The 25,840-nt window shown below is 28.9% G+C and overlaps 1 protein-coding gene across 2 annotated transcripts in view; it reads right to left on the bottom strand.

The window, feature by feature from the left end:
- Positions 1-25,840, bottom strand: part of tspan9a (tetraspanin 9a) — a 324,722-nt gene that overhangs the window by 242,033 nt on the left and 56,849 nt on the right. Inside the window, exons 1-2 of one of the 2 annotated variants that reach the window (XM_058086240.1) lie at positions 22,326-22,555; positions 1,034-1,092 (exon numbers count right to left, since the gene is read on the bottom strand). The gene's annotated coding sequence lies outside the window, so the exon portion shown is untranslated. Of the gene's footprint in view, positions 1-1,033; positions 1,093-22,325; positions 22,556-25,840 lie in introns of those variants that run through there. The other variant, XM_058086241.1, reaches the window with a different exon arrangement.

The raw sequence follows: 25,840 nt of genomic DNA, 5'->3' as shown, positions 1-25,840 counted from the left end.
AATAATAGGATTATTATAATATTGGTTTTAATGTTGGTTATTATAATATCATAATATTAATAATCATTATTATGACTATTATGATAACAATAATCATAATAATCATCATAATAACTATTATTTATGATTATTTATAACCATGGTATTGACGATGATGATGATGATGATTATTATTATTATATTAATAATAATACTATTATTATATTATTATTATTGATTATAAGTATATTATATTATATATTAATAATATATTATGACTATTATGATAACAATAATCATAATAATCATCATAATAACTATTATTTATGATTATTAATAACCATGGCATTGACGATGACGATTATTATTATTATTATATTAATAATAATACTATTATTATAATTATTATTATTGATTATAATTATATCATATTAAATATGAATAGTATATTGTATTATTATTCAATATTATTAATTATAATTATTGTTAATTATAATAATTATTATTGTTTTATGATCATTATTAGTATTATTAATGATATTATTATTGCTTGCAGTGGTGGTAGTCATAGTAATAGTATTATTAACATTATTATTATGATTATTATTTGCCCCAGATTAAGTGACTTTGCATTCTCAGCATCAAATTAGTTCCCAAGTTCCCAAGCAGTGGTTCCCAACTGGTGGAATTGGGACTAAAAGTCAGTCATGGAGTCATTTTCATTGTGTTGCGTGTCTATGTCTATGAGGAAAAACGAATGATGTCATGACCCGATGTCTGTGAATGCACCTCATGTTCGTTTGCTATGCCTCAGCAAATTACACTCGATTTCCTGGATCATTTTGTCAGGCCTGAGTGGGAGAGAAAGGGCATCGAATGGAGACTAAAAGTGGCATTAGCCCAGCACACAGCTGCAGACAACTGCTGGAAAAGACAGCACCAGCTTCTCACCCCCCCCCCCCCACTCACCCACAGCCAAACCAGTTGAGGAAGAATAACAGCACGAATAAACCACTGGAAGCTACGGATCCAAAAACATGGCGTCATTCCTTACCTGCTCAGATGTGGTTGGAAACGAGAGGAAACGGTCCCGCCGGGCTCGCCTGCAGCAGCCTGTCAAGCAGACGAAGGAAAACAGGGACTCAGATCGGTTCCTCAGATTGAATTTGGAGCAAATTGTAAAAAAAAAAAAAGGTTACAAAACAATGATGTCACATGCTGCTAAAAGCAGAAGCTAAAGAGGCAATAAACTGAAGAAAACCGAAGAGGAAAAGAAGCATGCATGCATTAATATGTGCCATTTTTTTCATATTTTCATATATCATACACACAACTATTTTGAGCTTTTCCAGATGAGACAAAGAAAGTCTGTTCCATAAATGAGGTGGTGATGAGCAAAGCAGAACATCAACATGGATGTCCATGGCCTTCAATGCAGCTACTTCAATGTTAAGCATCCAACCAATGAACAATGGGAATGGGAATGGGAATTGAACATGCATCAGATTACAATTGAGTGCATCCCATAATCAGTTCACAGTTCCACATGTCCAAAAGAAGTAGGAAGAAGCAAAACTTATTAAATCCTACCCCTCCATTTGGTACTTTTACAATTAGTAACCGTTACATTTGTTCACTTCCTGCTTTCCTAATATAGTTTAAGGTTTTTAAAATTATATAAAATAAAATAAAATAAAATAAAATAAAATAAAATAAAATAAAATAAAATAAAATAAAATAAAATAAAATAAAATAAAATAAAATAAAATAAAATAAAATAAAATAAAATAAAATAAAATAAAATAAAATTTTAATACATTAATTAAATTTTTATTTTTGTTACATTTGTTCACTTCCTGCTTTCCTAAAATGTTTTAAGGTTTGTCACAGTTTATTGAAACCAAACCAAGTACAAGCTTCTTGTAAATGTAACTGTTACATGTGTTCACTTCCTGCTTTCCTAATATAATTCAAGTTTTTTTTTACTTTATGTTATTAATTTTTGTTTTTTTTAATTTTATTTAATTTTATTATTTTTGTCACATACCACAGTATGAGGTGATATGGCCATACAATGACATAATGGGTATCACATTTATTTATTTAGTATTTTTTTATTTATTTAAAACTCTAATAACATAATGACTATTATTAATATTAATAATAATAATAATATCATTAATATCATTAATAATAATAATAATAATAATAATAATTATTATTATTATTATTATCATTATCATTATTATTATTAATAATAATATTGTTATTAATATTAACATGTGGAACATGACAAAACAATAATGAACCTGAAAATGTACATAAACCGACATGAACCATAAAGCATGCTAACCAGGGCGTTCACTAACCGAGGTTCCCCTAAGTGCCGCTTAAAGGCTAACATTTAACAAAGCACAAATAAACTGCAGACACGCAGCATATGCAGCGGTGCGTTCGTGTGTCAGACTAAGCACTTAGTGTCAACTGGTACGAAACCAGCGGCACTGGCCTCTGGTATCCAAGTAACAGCTTTTCCACTTGCCGTGACACATCCAACGTCTGGTCAACGATGGCTTGCGACCACAAAGACAAAACAGGTGCCTCGTGAAAATGTTCAATATCTGGTTTCCGTAAGAAAAAAGCTGACTGGAAAGACTTAATAAGAATAGAATAGACCTATAACAGAAGGGAAGTAGTTGATAATGTGGAAAAACTGAGCTGGAGATGTGACATTTATTTATTCAGTACCCCCCCACCCCCACCCCCCACCCCCCTACCCCTGTCAAATGCAAAGCCAAGAAGTCATTTGGTTCTATTTCATGCTGCGGTTCAGCTGAACGCCGCGCGGATGAAAGTGTACGGTCTGGAAGTTACATTTCCCTTTAACATCTCACTCTTTCAGGAGTGACAATGTTTACCAACATGCTAACACATTTAGCATTTAACCTCAGGAACTAGCTCTTGGGTTCATTTTAAGGAGATTTCATGTTTCATAGCTGGATATATTTTTATGTACAAGGCCAACTGAAAATGTGAAAAAAATAATTACTCTTTCCGGATTAGACACACTTGAAGATATGTGAGATTGTGGAAGTGGTAAAGTGACACGCATCACAATTTTGCGCAAGAGGTCATGTGCAAGAGGCAATATTTGGCATTCACCGGAATCATAATTCAAGTGAGAGGTTGGTTCCCGAGTTGGTTGTCAACTGGTGGTTTGGGACCCAAAAGTGGGTTGCAAAATTTGAAGCAAAATTGAGGCTTTGTAAGCAAAATATCTGATTAAATATTATCTTATTAAGTGCCATTTTTTTATTTAATTTTTTTTATTTCGTTTGATGCATTATTGGCATGCCATTATCCTGTCCTTTGTCATTTCATGGCAAAATGTTGCGATAAATTCATTTTTAATTAACTAACTAATTGATTAATTAACTTTGGACAGATACATGTCTGTATTAATGTTTCAATACATGATAAAAAAAAATAATACAAAAATAAGTTTTAAAAATAAAACAAATAAATTTAATTGGTTTGGTTTCAATAAACTGTGATAAACCTTAAAACATATTAGGAAAGCAGGAAGTGAACAAATGTAACAAAAATAAAAATTAAATAAAAAAATTAATTTAATTTAATTTAATTTTTTTAAAAACGTTCTGCTTTCCTAATTTAAATAAATTTAATTAAATGTAATTACTTCCTGCTTTCCTAATTTAATTAATTAAATTAAATTTAATTTAATTTAATTAAATTAGGAAAGCAGGAAGTGAACAAATGTAACATTTAATTTAATTAAATCAAATTTTAAAAATAAATAAATAAAATTAATAAATAAAATTAAATTAAATAAATTAAAACAAAAAACTTAAGCTATATTAGGAAAGCAGGAAGTAAACAAATGTAACAGTTTGCTCTTGTTGTAGGTATCTCTTAATTTAATTTAATTTAATTTAATTTAATTTAATTTAATTTAATTTAATTTAATTTAATTTAATTTAATTTAATTTAATTTAATTTAATTTAATTTAATTTAATTTAATTTAATTTAATTTAATTTAATTTAATTTAGAAAGCAGGAAGTGAACAAATGTAACAGTTACTAATTGTAAAAGTACCAAATGGAGGGGTAGGATTTAATAAGCTTTGCTTCTTCCTACTCCTTTCGGACATGTGGAACTGTGACCTTATTATGGGATGCACTCAATTGTAATCTGATGCATGTTCAAATTAAAAAAAACATTACTATTACCAAAAATAACTGCAAAAATAAAAAAAATACAACATAAAACGGACTTAAGAGTGTAAAAAATAACATCTATGTTAACTAAGGGAGCACTCCCTTAAAAGGGAATGATGTGTGTTTAGAGTTATTATTATTATTATTATTCCCCATAGCACTTGTCATTCTACAGTATGTGTTTTTCTTACCTGTCAATAATATGCTGGTATTTTTTGTGTCATACCTGACATTTCATAGTGTGCATCGCTACTGCTTGCCCAATTAAAGAGGGGGGGGGGGGGGGGTTATGTAGAGATAAAGACAGGAGCATGAGAAGTTATTTCCATGTATTTTTAGGCTCGTCTCAACTCCCTCCGCCTCTCCTTTTTCTTTTCTCTGGATCCCGAGGGCTCGACTCGTTTTAGGTTTTGCCTGTTAAATAATTCCTTTTTCCATTTCTATACGACACTGGAATCTGTCAAGCGAACAAAAAGACGCAGCCAAGGGAAGAAGACCTTTTAGGATGGCAAACACTAATAGAGCACCACTGTGGTTCTCAAGCGTACTTACAAAAGTATACAAGATGAAGGGTTTTTTTGTGCTGTGCTATTTTGGTCTTAACATGCGGAACAATACAAAATATTGGTTTTATTTCGTTTGAACATGCATCAGATTACAATTGAGTGCATCCCATAATCAGTTCCCAGTTCCACATGTCCAAAAGGAGTAGGAAGAAGCAAAGCTTATTAAATCCTACCCCTCCATCTGGTACTTTTACAATCACTAACTGTTACATTTGTTCACTTCCTGCTTTCCTAATATAGTTTAAGTTTTTTTTTTTTTATTAAATAAAATAAAATAAAATAAAATAAAATAAAATAAAATAAAATAAAATAAAATAAAATTAAATTAAATTAAATTAAATTAAATTAAATTAAATTAAATTAAATTAAATTAAATTAAATTAAATTAAATTAAATTAAATTAAATTATTTTTTATTTAATTTTTATTTTTGTTACATTTGTTCACTTCCTGCTTTCCTAATATGTTTTAAGGTTTGTCACAGTTTATTGAAACCAAACCAAGTAAATGTATTTGTTTTTTTTTCATCATGTATTGAAACATTAATACAGAAATGTATGTGTCCAAAGTTAATTAATTAGTTAGTTAATTAATTAATTAAAAACGAATTTATGACCACATTTTGCCATGAAATGACAAAGGACAACCAGTAACTGTTACATTTGTTCACTTCCTGCTTTCCATAATACAGTTTAAGGTTTTTTTTATTTTTGGTTATTTTTATTTTATTTTTTTGGTGGGGGGGGGGGGTTATATCTTTCTTTGTGTTTTTTTTTACCTGAAAAAAAGTTAAAAAAAATTACTTTATTTTATTTATTTATTTTTTGTTATTTTTATTTTTATTTTTTTGGGTTTAACTTCGGACATGAAAGGGTAATCGGTGTCTTGACTTAACGATGTCTTGGGGAAAATCTCGTAAATAAATATCTAAAAATCTTTCTTTGTGTTTTTTTTACCTGTTAAATTAATACAGTGGGACCTCAGTTAGCGGATTCCCTGGTTTGCATGTTTTTGGTTAACAGTGGAAGTTTTGTCTTGGTTTGCGTACATTTTTCATTTACATTTGTTGACTTCCTGCCTTCCTAATATAATTTAAGTTAGTTTTTTTTTTTTAATTTAATTTTACTTTTTTAATTTTTTGTCACATACCAAAGTACAAGGTGATATGAGCATCCAATGACATAATGTGTACCATAGTAAGTGTCAATATAGTGATATATATAGCACATCATGACTGGTTCAAGACTCTTCATCCTTGTATTTAGCAAACATCAACTGCTTGTATTGTTCAATTCATGTTTTATTTATTTTTTTGTGTTATTGTTTTAATTACAATGATCATGAAATGTGAAAAAATAATGATAGGACTGAACTCCGTTGTCGAACTCATTATTGTACATCATGTTTTTTGTTAAGGGTGCTTTGGTTTCAGTCGATTGCATTTACATGGGGCATATCAAAGACGTTAAAATCAGATAAACCTGTGCGGTAACATGCTGTCCAGTATCCCCCATAAATCTATACGTTCATCCATCCATTCCCAGATCTACGTATCTCTATGAAAAAGCATGTCTAGCGATCCAAAGACTGAGGTGCATACGGCAGTAAATCTCAGTCGTGAGGTACTTCTCCAAGTTGGAAAAATCAGTTCATATTTTACAATCCGTGAACGCACCGTGGGAGATCAATCGCAGTGTTGCCAGGGTCCGTATCAACTTTCTCTTCAGAAATATTTCATCAGTTATTCACATTTGTGACAGGTAAGTGGAATCAAGTCGAACGTAACACAACAATAACTACAATCAATTCCTGCACGATTCCACTTTTGATCAATCAATCAAAAGGTATGAACCAAATTTGGTGGCAATTCAATGGAACACCCTAAGTCAGGGGTCTCAAACTCAATTTACTTGGGGGACACTGGAGCTAGGGTCTGGGCGAGACTGGGCGAGACCACATCAGGTTTCCCCAAAAAAAAAAAAAAAATTTATTAAAAACGGAAAAATTAATAAATTTTGCCTTGGTTTTCTACAAGAAAAGCTCAGATAAAACATTCCACTGTCCTTCAAGTTATTTCCTTTAAACTTAAATAGCCAAAAACTTACCACTTCCACACGGATAGGGAGGATAACCTTTAACATGAACATTAATCAAACATAATAATTTTTTCTGGGTACATGATACCATACAGCAGGGGTCTCAAACTCAATTTACTTGGGGGCCACTGGAGCTAGGGCCTGGGTGAGACTGGGCCGCAACAGGTTTTCCAAAAAAAAACAAAAAACGCATTTATTAAAAACTTTTTAAAAAAAAAATTTTAAACGTCGCTTTGGTTCCAATTTTCTACAATAAAAGCTCTGATAAAACATTCCACTGTTCTCAAATACACATGCTAAAGACACATGCTAACTCGCAAACTAGAGCGCTAGCGACCTAAACGGTAGCCTTCGAGTTATTTCCTTTAAACTTAAATCGCCAAAAACTTACCACTTCCACACGGATAGGGAGGATAACTATTAACAGTTATTGAACCTTTAACATGAACATTAATCAAACGTAATAATTTTTTTCTGGGTACATGATACCATACAGCATCCATATAACATTAAACTTTCATATTAAGGCGGGGGCCTCAAAGTAGTGTCCTGCGGGCCACATTTGGCCCGCGGGCCGCATGTTTGAGACCCCTGGTAGAAGTCATATACAGAAAGGACATACCATTCTGGTAGCCTTAACGATCTGTGTTGCAGTTATTATTATTATTATTATTTTGTAGGAATGCACAGAAACTGAACTTGAATGAATTATGTAACACAAAAAAAACATAAGCAAAACCCTCGGACAGGTGGTACAAATCTGGCACACATTCTGCCTATAAAAAGTAACATAAGAATGATGTGTTCCTAGTTACGCACTTTATTAGTCGGTATTTCTTCAAGTGGAACTTGGAAAATAACAAATAAAAAGATGTTTTTTATTTTCAAGGCTGCGTCTCGTATTGTGCTACATGACTGATGAACACATTCTAATCAGTTTGACACAAGTCTTTCTTCCAGCAGATTGTGTATAAAACCCGATCTGATAGCAATTTCAGCCTCCTCATTTTGTGTTTGTGAAAAATAAGACGAATAAGTCCTACAAATTGGCAGAAGTATTAAAGAACTAATTTTGCTGCATACAAATCGTGTATTTTGACAAAATAGTATTATATATTTTTTAATTTTAATTTTTTTTTAGATTTGATACCCAATTTTAGTTACTGCTTTTATTATTGTGTGTTTTTATTATTTATTATTATTATTATTATTTTATTATTTTAAGGGTTTTTTTTTCCTAATAGAGACAGGATCTTTTTTTATTATTTTTGGTAAGAATTGTGATTTTTATTTAAGTGACATTTGTGCTAAAATAGACTGAGATTCCATTTTATTTTCATTGTTTTTTGGCCTTTTTTGTTTTAATATGCTGTTTCTGTGTTTAATTTATTTTTATTAAAAATTTAAAAATATAATTACAATATTTAAATTTAAAAAGATACCATAATTGTGATAATTGCTATTGTTTTAATAGAATTATTATTACTATTATTATTATATTTTATTATTTATTTTGATTATTATTATTATTATTATTATTATTTCTTCCCCATATAGTACACATAAAATCACACATACAATAATATACTGTAACTAAAATGCACATGTACACCTAAAAACAGAGCGGTTAATTATTATTATTATTATTATTATTATTATTATTATTATTATTATTATTATTATTATTATTATTATTATTATTATTATTATTATTATTATTATTATTATTATTATTATTATTATTACATTATTTATTATAATTTTTTGGATTATTATTATTATTATTATTTCTTCCCCATATACACAAAAAATCACACATACAATAATATACTGTAGCTAAAATGCACATGTACACCTACAAACAGAGCGGTTAATTATTATTATTATTAAATTATTTATTATAATTTTAAAAAATATAATTACAATATTAAATTATCTTCGAAAATTAAAGTGTATTGCTTTGGTGTCATTATCGTGCCATACATTATGATTAAATTAATAAACAATTGTGTCAAAATAATGTTGACAATAATAAAATTAATCAGCAATAATTGGTATGAGAATAATAATTGGTGTTATCATGACAGGACTAGCAGTGGCTGATTGCCACAGGAACAATTATACTGCACCCAATTCCTCACATAATTGCCCTTATCAGGACACCATCTGGCACCGTTTATTGGCTATATTACTGTTTTGCTTTGAATACTAATAATTCAAAAACTTTGTGAATGCATTTTATTGATGACTTAGTCGGAGACAATGTGGCACGTAAGTCCTTCACAGTCAAATTGGATGTACTAAGTGCTTCTGATATACAATTAGACAGGGAGGCTTGCCGCAGGACCAATTTCATGCAGGAAATGAGAGTGTAAAATGGCATAAGACGCACTGGACTATAAGACACTAGGCAGCTTTTATTTTGAAAGAGGCCACCATGGCAGCCATTGACCAATGAACTGTTCTACTGGCAACAATACAGTTAAAGTAATTACTATTTTCTTACATAAAACCCTATTGGATTTGTCTTATATATTTCTTAGCTACCCTTTGAATGTTGCTAAGTGATGATTTTACTCCCATGTTAAGATCCGGTCTTGGGAACTCACTACAACTAATAATTGAGCTGAGTGAAGAGAGTGTAAGACGGCAGTCAGGGCCTGAGTTCATCTGATCTACATATATAAGTACATATATAAGACACATCAAACTATAAGACACTAGGCAGCTTTTATTTTGAAAGAGGTCACCATGGCAGCCATTGACCAATGAACTGTTCTACTGGTAACAATACAGTTAAAGTAATTGCTGTTTTCTTACATAAAACCCTATTGGATTTGTCTTGTATATTTCTTAGCTACCCTTTGAATGTTGCTAAGTGATGATTTTACTCCTGTGTCTGCATTAAGTAAAAAAAAAAGTAACAAAAAGTGAGTACAACAACAAAAACGTTCTTCTCTTCCACTCGACATTGTGAACTTGTGCGGTGTTAAAATCCCTCCCGTAGGAGTCGAGGTGTCCTTGCTTGGCTGGAGAATCTCATTTTGTGGCAACAATGAAAGAAAGTGCCTGCCGTCCGAGACAATAATCTGGTTCATCGCCCTCAATCAAAAGACGTCGTTACTTCACAAACTACCACATTCAAAAAATAACAATGCATCCTGAGATATAAAAGGTCCATGATGGACCCCCTTGGATATAAACAAGCCTGTCAAAAACCACAACCACAATAGGAATAATAATAATAATAATAGTGACTAAAATTCATTTAAAAATATTTGGATTCATCATATTGTTAATGAAACGTTGTAATGATCATCTTGGGTGAATGTAAACATGTAAAAAATGTAATAACTATTACATTTGTAGGAAATTATTCCATATGTGGGAAAGTGAAAAACTGTAAAGGTAATAACTTCCCACAAATGTAATATGAGACAAAATATGATTTTTGTGGTTGTTGTTGTTTGTTCTTTCTTCTTTTAATGAGGGCGAAGGTGTAGATGTCATTTTGAGGATTTTTTTTGTGGAAAAAATATTATTCAAAGAGTATTATTTGAATACATTAAATGAATCTTTGATTACTAAATTATTTATTATTTATTATAATTTTTATGTTTTATTTATAAAGTTTATTTTAAATGTAAAAATATACCATAATAATAATTGCAATTATTTTAATAAAATTATTATTACTATTATTATATTTTATTATTTCTTTTGATTGTTATTATTATTTCTTCCCCATATCCACACAAAATCACAAATACAATAATATACTTTAACTAAAATGCACATGTATGCCTGCAAACAGAGCGATTAATTATTATTATTATTATTATTATTATTATTATTATTATTATTATTATTACTATTATTATTATTATTATTATTATTATTATATAATTTAATTATTTAATTATTTATTATTTATTATATTTTTATTTTTTATTTATAAAGTTTATTTTAAATTTAAAAAGATACCATAATTGTGATAATTGCAATTGTTTTAATAAAACTATTATATTTTATTATTTCTTTTGATTATTATTACTATTATTTCTTCCCCATATACACACAAAATCACGCATAGAATATACTGTAACTAAAATGCACATGTACGCCTACAAAAAGAGTGATTAATTATTAATTATTATTATTATATAAATTTATTATTAAATTATTTATTATAATTTTTATTTTTTATTTATAAAGTTTATTTTAAATTTAAAAAGATACCATAATTGTGATAATTGCAATTGTTTTAATAAAACTATTATTACTATTATTATTATATTTTATTATTTCTTTTGGTTATTACTATTATTATTTCTTCCCCATATACACACAAATCACACATACAATAATATACTGTAACTAAAATGCACATGTACACCTATAAACAGAGTGATTCATTATTAATTATTATTCATTATATAAATTAATTATTAAATTATTTATTATAATTTTTATTTTTTATTTATAAAGTTTATTTTAAATTTAAAGATACCATAATTGTGATGATTGCAATTGTTTTAATCAAATTATTATTACTATTATTATTGTATTTTATTATTTCTTTTGATTATTATTATTATTTCTTCCCCATATACACACAAAATCACACATGGGAAAAATATGGGGAAAATATTAATATTAAAAATCTTCTACTTATACAGTACAAGTTGCTCACTAAACGTCTTCAACAGGCTGAATTTTGAAAGATTTACACCGCCAATACATATCACAGCAAATAAAACCACTGCAGAAGCAAAAGTGTCTGGTGTCCAACATAAGGATTCCGTCCCCCAATACTGCTCCAACGTGAAAACATGGCGAGACAATTGACAAGCTGAAAATACCACAGCGATAAAAAAACATTCACCTCAAATTCAGGTTTGGGACTCTAAAAGGTTAAATGAGCCGTCAGAGGTAATAAATAGCAGCATCCAAGGGCAGTCTTGCAGCCGTCTGAAGGTAAGTAAACAAGTCAGTCATTGCACGCTTCCTCTCTCGGGTGAGACTCGCACAGTTTAAATCATTTAATAGAAATTGGAAAAAAATAAAAAAGTAATGACCGGCAGCATGACTTGGACACAAATGGAGTGTTTCTGTTAACAGCTGATGGTTGGTCCTGATAGCAAACATGTCTTTTATTTGACCCCACCCCACCGCATGCTAACTTTTTATACCGGACTGCTGTGCCCCGCCCCGCTTTAGCCTTGTTTTTAGCCTTGTTTTTAGCCTTGTTTTAGCTCTGAGTGAATGTATAGATATTGTATTTTAATGCATCTTTTACTCTGTTTTTCTACTTAACTTTATTTTGTATTTCTTTTTCCACTGTAAAGCACCTGAAAGTACTCTGAAAAGCACTATAAAATAAAATGTATTATTATTATTATTATTATTTAATATATTTTCTTTCTTTTTACTATGTATTATTAATGATATTCTTATTATTGTATTATAAAAACAATTGTATTATTAATATATATATAATATTAATATATATAATATTGATGATGATTATTATTATATTGTTATTATTATTATTATTATTATTATTATTATTATTATTATTATTATTATTATTATTATTATTATTATTATTATTATTATTATTATTATTATTATTATTATTATTATTATTATTTCTTCTTTTTACAATTTATTATTAATGTATTATTAATTATATTCTTATTGAATTATAAAAACAATTGTATTATTAATATATATATATAATATTTAATATATACATTAATGATGATGATGATGCTGATGATGATGATTATTATTATATTTTTTCTTCTTTTTACTATGTATTATTAATGTATTATTAATTATCTTCTTATTATTGTATTATAAAAACAATTGTATTATTATTTATTAATATTATATAATATTTAATATATATGATATTAATGATGATGATGATGATGATTATTATTATTATTATTATTATTAATTAATTAATTATTAATTATTTTTATTATTATTAGCATTATTATTTTATTGTATTATTGTATTATAAAAATACTTGTATTATTAATATATATGTTAATATTAAAATATTAATATATAGTATATATATATATATACATATATTAATTTATTAATATGAATTCATATATAGTATCTATAATATTAATATATATAATATTAATGATAATGGTCATGATAATTCATTCATTCATTCATAATGATAATGATTATTATTAATATTAATAATATTATATGTGACTGGATGTTTGCATTTCCTTTAGGATCAAAAAAGTCAATCGATTTACTTCCTCCACTATTGATAGATTTTAATTCAATTAGTGGAAAAAAATAAATAAATTAAATGGGAAGTCATCAAATTTTTTGTCTTATTTAAAGAAGTACAATGAAAAAATAATCATGATATGCTAGTAGTTGAGCTCATAATGAGTACTAACGTAGACCACAGAGGGTCATGTTTCAAAAGTTCACTTGAGGTCTCAGACCGAGAAGAAACAAACTCAACTCACAAAAGGTGCTTTTGATTACGGCGCTGGCATCGAACTGCAGGAGAGCCAGCTCTGCCTCCCCAATGAGGCTCCCCGGTGTCCAATTAATCACAGGAGGTTCAAGGCGGCCCGCAAATTACTCTTTTAGAATCTTTCAGGAGCAATTTGGAGTCAAGAAGATCGACGACCAGTCCCCCCAAAATGTCTCCAGCCAGGTCTGGTGCCATGTAAAGAAATGGGCAATTGTACCAGTGGTTTTCCTGGGGTGGTTTTTACTAACCACTTAAGGTACATACCAGGGAAACTAGACTAGGAAAGACCAGAAAGGACTTAAAAACTTTTTGTTTGAGCGTCCATACATTCATTAAGAGTTTAAAAAAAGGATAAAATATTGAGTAACAAAAACATATTTCTATGTTTTTTTTTATCCCGAATGCTTGCTCCAAAAAAATGTTTTTTTCGCAAAAAGTACACGGTAAGAGGTAACTTTTCATAAAAAAAAACATAAAAAGTGCATCTGATAAATGGCTGGGGTTGAAGATCCAAGAGTTCAAAATGTAAATTCTTGCAATCTTTCAACTGCTCTTGGTTATCAATCATGGACTCTAACCAAAACGCACTCTGACCAAATCTTCAAAAATATTTGTTTATTTGACCTGATAAAGAAAGTTCCCAAAAGTCACATGAACTTGATCTTTTAAGTTGGAGAAACTTCAGTAACAAAAACATATTTCTGTTTTTTATCCCGAATGCTTGCTCCAAATTTTGTTTTGTTTTTTTGCAAAAAGTACACAGTAAGAGGTAACTTTTCATTAAAAAAAAAACATAAAAACATCCACAAGTACATCTAATAAATGGCTGGGATTGAAGATCCAAGAGTTCAAAATGTAAATTCTTGTAAACTGCTCTTGGTTATCAATCATGGACTCTAACCAAAACGCACTGTGACCAAATCTTATTTCCCCATAAAAAATAATGTAAAGTCATTAATCGGGTCTAGGAAGCCAAAACTCTTAACACAAAACACATATTTTATCGTTCTAGTACAGTTTAGAAAAAACTTTGAAATACATATAAAAATACTTCAAATATTTGTTTATTTGACCTAATAAAGAAAGTTCCCAAAGTTCACGTGAACTTGATCTTTTAAGTTGGAGAAACTTGAGTAACAAAATATTTCTATGTTTTTTTTTTTATCCCGAATGCTTGCTTCAAATTTTGTTGTTTTTTTTTGCAAAAAGTACACAGTAAGAGGTAACTTTTCATAAAAAAACATAAAAACATCCACAAGTGCATCTGATAAATGGCTGGGATTGAAGATCGAAGAGTGCAAAATGTAAATTCTTGGAATCTTTCAACTGCTCTTGGTTATCAATCATGGATTCTAACCAAAACGCACTCTGACCAAATCTTATTTCCCCATAAAAAATAATGTAAAGTCATTAATCGGGTCTAGGAAGCCAAAACTCTTAACACAAAACACATATTTTATCGTTCTACTACAGTTTTACATGTAGAAAAAACTTTGAAATACATATAAAAATACTTCAATTTTTTGAGTTCTATTGTTGATACAACAAAAATATTTGTTTATTTGACCTGATAAAGAAAGTTCCCAAAAGTCACGTGAACTTGATTTTTTAAGTTGGAAAAACTTGAGTAACAAAATATTTCTATGTTTTTTTTATCCCGAATGCTTGCTCCAAATTTTGGGTTTTTTTTTGCAAAAAGTACACAGTAACAGGTAACTTTTCATTAAAAAAAACATAAAAAGTCCACAAGTGCATCTGATAAATGGCTGGGATTTAAAATCCAAGAGTTCAAAATGTAAATTCTTGCAATCGTTCAACTGCTCTTGGTTATCAATCATGGACTCTAACCAAAACACACTCTGACCAAATCTTATTTCCCCATAAGAAATAATGTAAAGTAATTAATCGGGTATAGGAAGCCAAAACTCTTAACACAAAACACATATTTTATCATTCTAGTACAGTTTTACATGTAGAAAAAACTTTGAAATACATATAAAAATACTTCGATTTTTTGAGTTCTATTGTTGATACAACAAAAATATTTGTATATTTGACCTAATAAAGAAAGTTCCCAAAAGTCACATGAACTTGATTTTTTAAGTTGGAAAAACTTGAGTAACAAAATATTTCTATGTTTTTTTTATCCCGAATGCTTGCTCCAAATTTTGTTTTGTTTTTTTTGCAAAAAGTACACAGTAAGAGGTAACTTTTCATTAAAAAAAACATAAAAACGTCCACAAGTACATCTGATAAATGGCTGGGATTGAAGATCCAAGAGTTCAAAATGTAAATTCTTGCAATCTTTCAACTGCTCTTGGTTATCAATCATGGACTCTAACCAAAACGCACTCTGACCAAATCTTATTTCCCCATAAAAAATAATGTCAAGTAATTAATCGGGTCTAGGAAGCCAAAACTCTTAACACAAAACACATATTTTATCGTTCTAGTACAGTTTAGAAAAAACTTTGAAATACATATAAAAATACTTCAAATATTTGTTTATTTGACCTAATAAAGAAAGTTCCCAAAAGTCACGTGAACTTGATATTTTAAGTTAGAAAAACTTGAGTAACAAAATATTTCTATGTTTTTTTTATCCCGAATGCTTGCTTCAAATTTTGTTGTTTTTTTTTTGCAAAAAGTACACAGTAAGAGGTAACTTTCCATTAAAAAAAAACATAAAAACGTCCACAAGTGCATCTGATAAATGGCTGGGATTGAAGATCCAAGAGTTCAAAATGTAAATTCTTGCAATCTTTCAACTGCTCTTGGTTATCAATCATGGACTCTAACCAAAACGCACTCTGACCAAATCTTATTTCCCCATAAAAAATAATGTAAAGTAATTAATCGGGTCTAGGAAGCCAAAACTCTTAACACAAAACACATATTTTATCGTTCTAGTACAGTTTAGAAAAAACTTTGAAATACATGTAAAAATACTTCAAATATTTGTTTATTTGACCTAATAAAGAAAGTTCCCAAAAGTCACGTGAACTTGATCTTTTAAGTTGGAAAAACTTGAGTAACAAAAACATATTTCTATGTTTTTTTTTATCCCGAATGCTTGCTCCAAAAAAAAAAAATTTCGCAAAAAGTACACGATAAGAGGTAACTTTCATAAAAAAAAAAACATAAAAACGTCCACAAGTGCATCTGATAAATGGCTGGGATTGAAGATCCAAGAGTTCAAAATGTAAATTCTTGCAATCTTTCAACTGCTCTTGGTTATCAATCATGGACTCTAACCAAAACGCACTCTGACCAAATCTATTTTCCCCATAAGAAATAATGTAAATTAATTAATCGGGTCTAGGAAGCCAAAACTCTTAACACAAAACACATATTTTATCGTTTTAGTACAGTTTTACATGTAGAAAAAACTTTGAAATACATTTAAAAATACTTCGATTTTTTGAGTTCTATTGTTGATACAACAAAAATATTTGTTTTTTTTGACCTAAAAACCAAAGTTCCCAAAAGTCACGTGAACTTGATCTTTTAAGTTGGAGAAACTTATTTGTGAGTTGAAATTACTTAAAATAATTTGCTAGATTTAATTAAAAAAATTTAAGTCAGCGAAGTTAAAAAAAAATTTAAGTTGAGTCAACTTGGATTTTTTTTTTAATTTATTTGAGCTAATTAGTTAGACTAAATAAAAAGTCAGTTGAGATGACTTGAGTTCTATTTTTTGATACAACAAAAATATTTGTTTATTTGAACTATAAATTACCTGAAATAATTTGCTAGATTTAATCAAAATTTTAAGGCTCAACTTAAAATTTTTGATTTTTTTTATTTTTTTTTTAAACTGCCGATGACGTCAAAGACAAGCGACGGATCTTATTCCGGGTTCCTGTTTCCATGTGATAGAAAGCTAACATGCTAATAACAAGACAACAACACGCGCTAAATGAAAAATGTACTCAAACCAAGACAAAACCTCCACAGCTAACCAAAAACATGCAAAGCAGGGAGTACGCTAACTGAGGTAATGAGGTAACGCCGGTTAAAAAATATTTAGATATTTATTTATACTACAAAAAGTATATTAAAGTAAGTAAGTATGACATAGTGGAGCGTACTAGACTGAAAACTACAACCACAATAATTAACATGTGGTACTTCTGTTACCAGTTATATTTCGGTTTCCATGTACTGAGAGTATTCAGCCGGATAATAAGATCCGTACTCCTTCACCACATGATTTACAGTATTTGAACGCGGTATCATTTTCCTGGCATGCAGTTATGTTTTATGATATTTTTTCATGCTTTATATAATCAGCACCATACCAGCACGTAAATAATGATCAAAATCATAAAGTGATTTGCTCAGCATGCATGGTACGCATGACAAGGCCATACATCGAGTACTTTGAAGTAAAGTTACACAGATTATTGAAGTGAAATATGACGTGGAAACACGAAGTAGGATTCTACTCGCATGTTGCACAAGATCACATGTTATCTGATTCATGGATCCTTTGGTCATACGTTGATACATGATGTTTTGAAAAAAAACATACTTTAGCGAGCCGCAGCAACAACAACAACAACAACAACAACGACGACGACGACAACAACAAAAACTCTCAAAATATTAAGACACAAAAGCTGCAATTTAACTCATAATAAATAATAATAAATAATAATAATAAATAAATAAATAATAAAGTCAGAATTTTATGAAAACTGTCATTTTCGGGGGATCGCAGGGGTGCTGGAGCCTATCCCAGCTGTGTTCAAGCGAGATTTATTTAAGGGGGAGATTAAATATTAACTATTAAATGTATTAAATGTGTTAAATCTGTTAAATGTATTAAATGTATTAAATGTATTAAATGTATTAAATGTATTAAATGTATTAAATATTAAATATTAAACATCAACTATTAAATGTTAAATGTATTAAATGTTACATATTAAATGATAAATGTATTAAATGTATTAAATGTATTAATAGCAAACATCAAGTATTAAATGTTAAATGTATTAAATATTAAATGTTAAATGTTAAATGTATTAAATATTAAATAATAAATATTAAATATCAAACATCAACTATTAAATGTTAAATGTATTAAATGTTACATATTAAATGATAAATGTATTAAATGTATCAATAGCAAACATCAAGTATTAAATATTAAATGTTAAATGTATTAAATATTAAATGTTAAATGTATGAAATATGAAATCTTAAATGTATCAAACATCAAATATTAAATATTAAATATCAAACATTAAATATCAAACATTAAATATCAAACATCATCAACTATTAAATGTGTTAAATATTAAATATTAAATATTAAATATTAAATATTAAATATTAAATATTAAATATTAAATATTAAATATTAAATATTAAATATTAAATATTAAATATTAAATATTAAATTTTACATATTAAATGATAAATGTATTAAATGTATTAAATGTCAAACATCAAGTATTAAATATTAAATGTTAAATGTATTAAATATGAAATATTAAATGTATGAAATATTAAATGTATGAAATATTAAATGTATGAAATATTAAATATTAAATGTATGAAATATTAAATATTAAATATTAAATGTATGAAATATTAAATATTAAATATTAAATATTAAATATTAAATATTAAATATTAAATATTAAATATTAAATATTAAATATTAAATATTAAATATTAAATATTAAATGTATCAAATATCAAACATCAACTATTAAATGTTAAATGTATTAAATGTATTAAATATCAAACATCAAACATCAAGTATTAAATATTAAATGTATTAAATGCATTAAATGAATTAAATGTATTAAATATTAAATGTTAAATAATATTATTGATCACCAGCCAATCACAGGGCACATATAGACAAATAACCATTCACACTCACATTCATACCTATGGACAATTTGGAGTCGCTAATTAACCTAGCATGTTTTTTTTTTTTGGAATGTGGGAGGAAACCGGAGTACCCCGGAAAAAAACATGCTAGGTTAATTAGCATGACTCCAAATTATCCATAGGTATGAATGTGAGTGTGAATGGTTGTTTGTCTATATGTGCCCTGTGATTGGCTGGCCACCACCTGAAGACAGCTAGGATAGGCTCCAGCACCCCTTGCGACCCTTGTGAGGATAAGCAGTAGAAAATGAATGAAAATAATATCAATAATTGGAAATATAGTCCATAAAAAAACAGCAAAAATGCCAAAAAAGACAGCAAAAAGTTGCACTTATAGAAAAAAAAATGTGATCAGTAATTACTACAGGCCCACAAGTATGTGATTCCAACCTGGGGGGGGGCAAGGGGGGTGAAAAAGAGGACTAACTGTTGATACAGCAGCACAGGCCCATCTATTGTGAGACCAGCCAGACCAGTGCGGATATCGGAACGCCGCGGGCTCAGAGAATAGGAACGTTCAGGAAAGGTCAGAACAGAGCCGACCTCTCCGGCGTGTGACGGCGTGTGACGGGCAACACATTGATGCTTTTGTTTCCCGCCGCGGAGAATCAGCCAGCGCTTCCCACAGGAAAAACTCCACACAAGAGTTACAATTGTTTGAAATCCAATACGCATATTTAATTTAGGTTTCATATCTGTCAATATATTATTGTTTTATTGTACTAACCGAGTACGGAGCAATGGTGTGATAATATATAAACATAAAAAATAGTCAGTAATCAAGCTCTTTCCTGTCAATATATAAGTTTATAAGTTATATAAGTTAAAGGCCAATATACAATGCATCCATTTTTAATGTGTTTTTTTCTGTTATCAATGCACTATGTACGCTTCTGGTTGCTAAATGTACATTTTTAGAAGGAATAAAGTACTAATGAAATGCAGTAGTACATGGGAAATTTTCTCATTTCCTCATTTTCATTCATTCATTCATTTTCGACTGCTTATCCTCACGAGGGCCGTGGGGGTGCTGGAGCCTATCCCAGCTGTCTTTGGGCGGGAGGCGGGCAATAATATATTTAATATTTAACATTTAATATTTAATTGTTATTAAATTATTATAATAAAATAAATTATTATTATTATTTTAATTATTATTAAACTATTATAATAAAAATAAAATATTATTTTTTTTATTATTAGTATTATTAAAATATTATTTTTTATTCATTCATTCATTTTCTACTGCTTATCCTTACGAGGGTCGCGGGCAGTGCTGGAGCCTATCCCAGCTGTCTTTGGGCGGGAGGCGGGCAATAATATATTTAATATTTAACATTTAATATTTAATTGTTATTAAATTATTATAATAAAATAAATTATTATTAGTATTTTAATTATTATTAAACTATTATAATAAAAATAAAATATTATTTTTTTTTAATTATTATTAAAATATTATTTTTTATTCATTCATTCATTCATTCATTTTCTACTGTTTATCCTTACGAGGGTCGCGGGCGGTGCTGGAGCCTATCCCAGCTGTCTTCGGGTGGGAGGCGGAATATTAAATATTAAATATTAAATATTAAATATTAAATATTAAATATTTTAAATAATTGTAATAATAAATATTAAATTATTTTAAATAATTGCAAAATTAATTTATTTTAAATAATTTATTATTTATTATTTATTATTTATTATCCGCCGTGGTAATAAAATGTTAAATTATTTTAAATAATTGCAAAATGTATTTATTATTTATTTATTTTTAATTATTATTATTCTTGATTGCCAGCCAATCACAGGGCACATATAGACAAACAACCATTCACACTCACATTCATACCTATGGACAATTTGCAGTCGCTAATTAACCTAGCATGTTTTTGGAATGTGGGAGGAAACCGGAATACCCGGAGTACCCGGAGGAACCCCCCCCACACACACACACACGGGGAGAACATGCAAACTCCACACAGAGAATCCAACTCAGGTCTTCCAATTGTCTTGACTGTGTGGCCAACATTTTAACCACTCCACCATTGTGCAGCTCTATTAAAAAATAATATGCCTAAATTTACAATATAATAACTTTTCTTAAATTTATAGAATTTATAGAATACAACATAGCAACATCTTTGTGTCTTTTCAATTTGCCATTTTATGCTTAAAAATCATAATCATAAACATTCATGAACATAAAATGCCAGACGTATTACTGAAAGTGTGTGGAAAATAAACTGAATATATTTATTTAAAAGAAAATTAAGAGTATATTTCAAGTGAAAGCTGAAATAGATTTTAATGACATTTTTAATTTTTTTTATTTTATAAATTTTTTATTGTATCTATTTTCCCCTTGTATTTATAGATATTTTTTTATTTGCATAAGGTCAGCCCACAATAATGTTTTCAAACTGCATTAACTAATTATAAAATACACTCAACGCAAATGTATGCATGTGTCAATAAAAACAGCCATGTAACGCAAATAGCCTCTGAGCCACACTTTGGACACCCATTGTGTATGCAATAATGGGAGAAAATTAAATAAAGAGAAACAAAGAAAAAAGGAAGTACATACGTGCATGAATAACATGCACAAATACAATATCAATAACATAACCACATGAATTGAACATTTTATGACTTTATTATGAATTATTCTCCCTTCAGTGACACGATTCTTACAGCATTTAATTTCTATTTTACAGATTATTAAAATTATGAAACAGTGGCGTCCCTTCGCTTTAAAAGACATAATAATGTTATTAGTTCGGATTTTTGGATGTTCTGTGTGTGTATGTGGAATAAAATATACATTTCAACACAAATCCTAAGACAAAATACACACCGAGTGTCTCGTAGTGACGTAACAACAGCCTACTATTCGTAAAAGTCTGCATTTAATATAAATAAACGATAAATTAACACTACAAATGAAATAAACGTGCCAGCGAAATGAAAGTGAACGCGTCGCAAACATAGTGTTGGAAACAAAGCACTTACCTTTACAAAGTTCCTGGCGACACCAATAACTTGTCACACGCGACAGAAACTCCAGGCTTCCACACGAAAACTTTCCGGGAAAATTCCCACGAATACGAAAGAGTGGCCTCCGGTGGTGAAACTCCGGGGTGTCTTCCGTTTGGGGTTTGGGGGGGTTGGGGGTTTGGGGTGGCCCCCGCGCTTCCCTGCTTGATGATGAAAGTCAGGATCCGTGAGTGCTTGGCCAAACAGGAAGTGATGGGAGAGCTTGGAGGACAAACGGGAAGTTCTTACTGACTCCTAGAGGCGCGACGGGGGAGCTGAAAGGGATTTTAAATATTTTTTTTAATAAATACAAAAAAATATATATATTTTTTTAAATATATTTTTATATTTAAAAATATTTTATATATAACAATTATTTTTAGATATTTATATATTTTTTTTTATTTTCCCCCATCATTGCATACACCATGGGTGTCCAAAGTGTGGCCCGGAGAATATTTGCGGCCCATGGCTGTTTTTATTGGCACATCCATCCATTTGTGTTCAGTGTATTTTATAATTAGATCATGCAGTTTGACATGCCTTATATAAGGGGAAAAATGGATAAAATCAAAAATAATAAAATAAAATAATTTAAAAATATCATTAAAATCTATTTCAGCTTTCCACTCTTAATTTTCTTTTAAATAAATGTATTCAGTTTACTTTCTACACACTTATTTACTTTCAGTAATACATCTGGCATTTTATGTTTATGAAATAAATATAAGGGGGAAAATAGATAAAATAAAAAATAATAAAATAAAATAAAAAAAATTTAAAATGTCATTAAAATCTATTACAGCTTTCACTTGAAATATACTCTTAATTTTCATTTAAATAAATATATTCAGTTTATTTTCTTCACACTTTCAGTAATACGAATGTGTGAATGTTTATATATATATATATATATATATATATATATGGGAAAAATAGATACAATAAAAAAATAATAAAATAAAATAAAAAATGTAAAAAAAATCAGCAATAAAAAATAATCAACATACTCTGTATCATACTCTTAATTTTCTTTTAAATAAATGTATTCAGTTTATTTTCTACATATTTATTTACTTCCAGTAATACGTCTGGCATTTTATGTTTATGATATATATATATATATATATATATATATATATATATATATATATATATATATATATATATATATATATATATATATATATATATATATATATATATATATATATATATATATATATATATATATATAAGGGGGAAAATAGATAAAATAAAAAATAATAAAATAAAATAAAAAAAATTAAAAATGTCATTAAAATCTATTTCAGCTTTCACTTGAAATATACTCTTAATTGACATGTATTTAATATTTAATATTTAACATTTAACATTTAACATTTAACATTTAACATTTAACATTTAACATTTAACATGTAATATTTAATATTTAATATTTAATATTTAATATTTAATATTTAATATTTAATATTTAATATTTAATATTTAATATTTAACATTTAATATTTAACATTTAATATTTAATATTTAATATAAATCGAATATATTTAATATAAATTAAATATATGTAATATAAATTATATATATTTAATATAAATTATATATATTCAATATTTAATATTTTTCCAACTTTTCTTCACCGGTTCTCCGGCCGAATTCTTTTCAAAAAATCGACAAAGATGGTTGTTTGATGAACATTTCAATGCTTGTTATTATAAAAATATTATAATAAAAAATAATATACATAATAAAAAGAAAATAATATTATTTCTATTATGATTAAAATATTATTATTTTATTATTTATTTTATTATTATTATTATTATTGATCGCCAGCCAATCACAGGGCACATATAGACAAACAACCAGTAACGCTTTACTTCATAACTCATTCATACTTCATAACTGTGCATTAATATATCATATCATATCATACTCCAGCTGCATGTCGTTAAATTCAAAACTCCACAAAGAAATAATCCCACCATGGATGCTCGTCTTGTGCTTGTCATCACAACTCGTAGCCGAGATGAAACGAGCGAAAGGAGAGATTCCTCCATTTTTATGTGCGGCTTTGGGATCCCATTGACCTTTGACCTTGACATCAATTTTTTTTTAATTTATAAATCTCAGAACGGTGCCGATACGGACACACGGGAGAAATACGACCCCGTTGCTCATCACGGGTCGCCTGTGGATGCTCCTGCTGTTACATCTATTAACCAACCCCCCCCCCCTCGTTGTCTCCTGCACATGTTCGAGTTCGGCAATTTTGCTGTAATTGACAGCATAAATTTCAAAGTTTAAAAAGCAGATGTGCCCCCCCCCTCCCCCCGGTCCCCAGGTGTTCCTGGATCTTGTTTCTCCGATGAATTTAGCTCAGGGGTCTCAAACTCAATTTAATTGGGGGCCACTGGAGCTCGGGTCTGGGTGAGACTGGGCCGCATCAGGTTTAAAAAAAAACGCATTTATTAAAAACAAAAAAATAAAAAAAAAATAAAAAAAATAAAAAATAAATAAACTAAAAATAAATAAATAAACTAAAAAAAACTCAAATTTTCTACAATAAAAGCTCTGATAAAACATTCCACTGTTCCCAAATATCTTACTTTTTATTTTTCTACACAAAATAAAATGAAAAATAAATAAATCAAGAATAAAGAAAATCAATCAATCAGTAATAAATAAATATAATAATAATAATAATAAAACACCAAATAATAAAAACTTAAGAAACCACATATAGTTGGTGGGTAGACAAATTATTTTTTTCACATAAAAATGAACAAAGCATTATTAGAGCCCTGTAGACATGACAAAACACGACTATAGTCACATTTATACTTTTTTTTTTATTTACAACATATTGCGCAACTGCAGCGTCTTGAGACACATGCTAACTCGCAAACTAGACAGCTAGCGACCTAAACGGTAGCCTTCAAGTTATTTCCTTTCAACTTAAATCGGCAAAAACTTACCACTTCCACACGGATAGGGAGGATAACTATTAACAGTTATTTAAGCTTTAACATGAACATTAAAAAAATGTAATATTTTTTTCTGGGTACATGATACCATACAGCATCCATATCAAACTTGCGCGGGCCTCAAACTAGTGTCCTGCGGGCCACATTTGGCCCGCGTGTTTGAGACCCCTGATTTAGCTAAAACATACATCGCCAAGCAGGAATACTCTGTAGTCAACAAGTCATGCAGTCCCACAGCCTCTAGCATAATAAGCGGGGGGTGGGGGGGTGCATCTGGATGTGACCTCTAAACGGTCTCACGGCAGGGGCTATAATCTGGCGATATACCCACCATGAGGAATGGCTAATGGCTTTAATAGCCAGCATGGGTACCACAAACAGACCCGCACTAATTACGCAACCTGCAAGGCCGTGTTAATAAATGACACCCATCATGTCGCCACATGCTCCGGTAGACATGTTCATACGTACGTATGAAGCCGCTTAGCTCAGGTAGAACCG

This window comes from Doryrhamphus excisus, chromosome 11 (genome assembly GCF_030265055.1).
Source record: "Doryrhamphus excisus isolate RoL2022-K1 chromosome 11, RoL_Dexc_1.0, whole genome shotgun sequence".
Classification (NCBI taxonomy): Eukaryota; Metazoa; Chordata; class Actinopteri; order Syngnathiformes; family Syngnathidae; genus Doryrhamphus; species Doryrhamphus excisus.
The sequence above is the reverse complement of the archived record's forward strand: the minus strand, read 5'-3'. Positions and strand labels throughout refer to the sequence as shown.